Below are 3,965 nucleotides of genomic sequence, written 5' to 3' on the forward strand. Positions count from 1 at the left end.
GATCTCCAAGAATTTCTGGACTCATTATCAGCTGCACTTAACACTAGCTTGGGGATCCTTCATTTAATTTTGTTTCTATAAAGACCACATCTGCCTACTGAGTACAAATGTGTTACACAATTTGACTTATTAAGTAAAATAAATACATCCAGTGTAAACTATCCTAGCTACTAGAGATTTGTCAAATGTACATGCTCTCAGAGGGGAGACCAAAACGAAGAAGAAAAAAAAAAAAAGGAGTGATGTCTAATGTTGCAACGGTCTCTACTCCCAAGTAAATCACATACCTTGTAAGGTTATTAACACGTAAAAATATCAAAATACTACATTTATATGCCGTAAAAGATTTATATATACATGTACAAGATTGTGTAAGCAAAGGCAATTTAGTGACATTGGTTATTTAAAGGAAGCTGGGAAATGTTTCCCAGAGATATTACATTTAAATCTGAGTGTTTCAATAAAGTTATGATTTTTTTCCAGGTAAAAAGTGGAAGTTGGGCATGTGTTGGTGGAGGGAAACTAAGTCACACATAAGGAACAGACTTGAAAAAGTTTGGCTGTTTTGAGAAGCTATGGCCATAGCTTTGGTGCTGAGATGGAAATGTAAAATTAATGCAAAAAGGATTGACACAGACTGGAAATTAGGTTTTGATGTTTTTCCTGCCAGAAATAAAACAAAGTAGAGTGTTATGTTTTGAGAACAAGCACTGTATTTTGTTACTTTTGTCTCCTTAACATCAACTTTACATACCTTATAGGAGCACTCTGAAATTCCAGGGGGAAGTCCTCATTCCCCCAGTCCTAGTCCAGATGGCTTGGATGCAGCTGAATTCACTGCCATGGCTAAAGGAATGGTCGCATGACCTAGCCATGCCCAAACAGCTATCTCAAATGGTAATTGGCTTAAGAATGAGCATGTGACCAAAAACAGTCCAGTGAAAGGCTAAATATGAGATATTAGCTGGAACTACTGAAAAACAGAAATTACTTTCTGTTGCAGTTGCTGAGCTGGTGGGATACAAACCTAAAGAATGCCTGTGGAATTCTTGTTTTCCCAGTAATTAGGAAAGCCGACATAAAGAGACAGAGGAAAACAAATTCAGAGAAAAAGATAATGCAGAAAAACTTTGAAACATTCCTGAAGCTAAACGTGCCTTAGGTTTTTAGATCTGTAGGCCAATGTATTCCCTTTTTTAAAAAGGTGAGCTTGTGAAGGATTTCTATCACTTACAAGGAAGGACCCTAATAGTTGCAAGAGGAGAGTCATATCATCAGTGATTTNAAATGTTTCCCAGAGATATTACATTTAAATCTGAGTGTTTCAATAAAGTTATGATTTTTTTCCAGGTAAAAAGTGGAAGTTGGGCATGTGTTGGTGGAGGGAAACTAAGTCACACATAAGGAACAGACTTGAAAAAGTTTGGCTGTTTTGAGAAGCTATGGCCATAGCTTTGGTGCTGAGATGGAAATGTAAAATTAATGCAAAAAGGATTGACACAGACTGGAAATTAGGTTTTGATGTTTTTCCTGCCAGAAATAAAACAAAGTAGAGTGTTATGTTTTGAGAACAAGCACTGTATTTTGTTACTTTTGTCTCCTTAACATCAACTTTACATACCTTATAGGAGCACTCTGAAATTCCAGGGGGAAGTCCTCATTCCCCCAGTCCTAGTCCAGATGGCTTGGATGCAGCTGAATTCACTGCCATGGCTAAAGGAATGGTCGCATGACCTAGCCATGCCCAAACAGCTATCTCAAATGGTAATTGGCTTAAGAATGAGCATGTGACCAAAAACAGTCCAGTGAAAGGCTAAATATGAGATATTAGCTGGAACTACTGAAAAACAGAAATTACTTTCTGTTGCAGTTGCTGAGCTGGTGGGATACAAACCTAAAGAATGCCTGTGGAAATCTTGTTTACCCAGTAATTAGGAAAACCGACATAAAGAGACAGAGGAAAACAAATTCAGAGAAAAAGATAATGCAGAAAAACTTTGAAACATTCCTGAAGCTAAACGTGCCTTAGGTTTTTAGATCTGTAGGCCAATGTATTCCCTTTTTTAAAAAGGTGAGCTTGTGAAGGATTTCTATCACTTACAAGGAAGGACCCTAATAGTTGCAAGAGGAGAGTCATATCATCAGTGATTTAATCAGATGTCAAAAAGTCATTTTTAACAAATTTGTCAGGTAAAACTTACTTGCTGTTGTCCATTCTATAAAGTCACCATGTTTATACAAGTTAGACTATAATTGGGCTTAGTTTTATATGAAAAAAATCAGAAAAGACACGGATTTTTTTTTCTGTCAATAACTTGTTTACCAGGTATTTGTTAGGCACTGAAATTGAGTATAACGAAGCTGAAAGAAATAAACAACCTTTTTCATCTGATTATGAACAAAACATGGTCCTAACATATAATTTTATTTCTGTTAAATCCATTTCCTAGCTCTTTGTACCAAGAGGTCCTTTCAACATGTTCCTATTTTTGCATTTTTTTTTCTATATTATACAATTTATTCTGAAGCCTTAGCCCAATGATACTCAATTAGATCTCGAATGTAAAGAAAATATCTTGACATAAGGGACCACAAAACTTCTGGTTTATATTAAGAAAGAAAATGGTCCTGGTGGAAATTAGCGTGTCTGTCACTGACAGCTCAATAGGAACTGAGATAATGTTATATGACCAATCTGCTCCCTGGTGGAATTTTTAAGGTGATTAAGTTTAGCAAAGTCTTAGTGTAAGAAGATGTGTGAGCATGTATTTGCATGTATGTGGTATGAGTGTTTAAAAAGTTTCAACAGATCTTTGTTAAAATTAATAATCACTGACTTTAACGTATTTTCTGGCTAGTAGTAATACATATATTTCACTTAAGTTTTGAAAGTTCTTCACAATGAGAATGAACTTCATTTCAAATCTTGAGGCCTTTTAACATTACTGCTATTATCTATTTAAACGTCTTCTTCTGACATTTGTTCCCAAGCTGTGGTGGCCATATGTGGGGTGACTACAGTGGGCCATCTGCACTCGGAGCACGCAGCCATCCAACACGATCCCGTCTAGGGCATCCATGGCGTCCTGGGCGTGGTGCTTGTAGAGGAAGCGGACAAAGGCGAAGCCACGAGGCTCGTTAGTGAAGCAGTCCCGTGGAATGTACACGTCGCCGATGCACCCATACTTCTCAAAGAGTCGCCGCAGGGTGCCGGCTGAGGTGCGGTAGGTCACATTGCCCACCTTGAGAGAGGTCATGCTCTCCACGTAGAGAGAGGGGTGACTGTAACTCATGGCCTTTGAGAACTTGGCCTGGGCTCCTCCCCTCTTCCACACTGAGCAGGAGAAGGTCAACACCAGGGACTAAGGCGAGCAGCGAGCACAGCAGCTGCGACGGTTTCCTGGCGTTCGTTGTGGTCGGGCTCTGCCTCTTTGCCTCTTTGGCCGTTGGCTTCCCTGTCTGGATGCTTAGAGACCCGAGAGTGTTCCTCGCGGCCCCGCCTATCTCCACAGCTGAGTCCACTTGAGGAATAAAGAGACAACTCTATGCATTTTTTTGTAGTGATTGTCCACAACCATATAACATTTCATGACTTTTCCAGCATAAATCCAAACATCAGTTTTAATTATGGGTACAGTGTGTGCACATAGATATAGATATAATGACGTGATTTGAAATTCCTTGCAATGCTGATTTGTGTAGGCCGGAAGAATCTGTCCTGTTTCCATCGAAAACCATAAAACAGACAAGTCATGAGCAGGTAAGGGTGACTCAATAATACTAACAGGCAAAGAAAGATTGAGAGCCACCTACAGGGTGTGACCTGTAGGCAGAAACTCAGTTTGGGTCTCCTTCTCTGCTATAGGCTGCTTCGAAAAATCAATTATCCAAGGGTGTCCTAATATGTGATTCCAAATTATAGAATCGAATACAACCCGGATTATTAGAATTCACTGCTTTCTCGT

The sequence above is a fragment of the Galeopterus variegatus genome, unplaced genomic scaffold (assembly GCF_000696425.1).
Source record: "Galeopterus variegatus unplaced genomic scaffold, G_variegatus-3.0.2 Scaffold13323, whole genome shotgun sequence".
Lineage (NCBI taxonomy): Eukaryota > Metazoa > Chordata > Mammalia > Dermoptera > Cynocephalidae > Galeopterus > Galeopterus variegatus.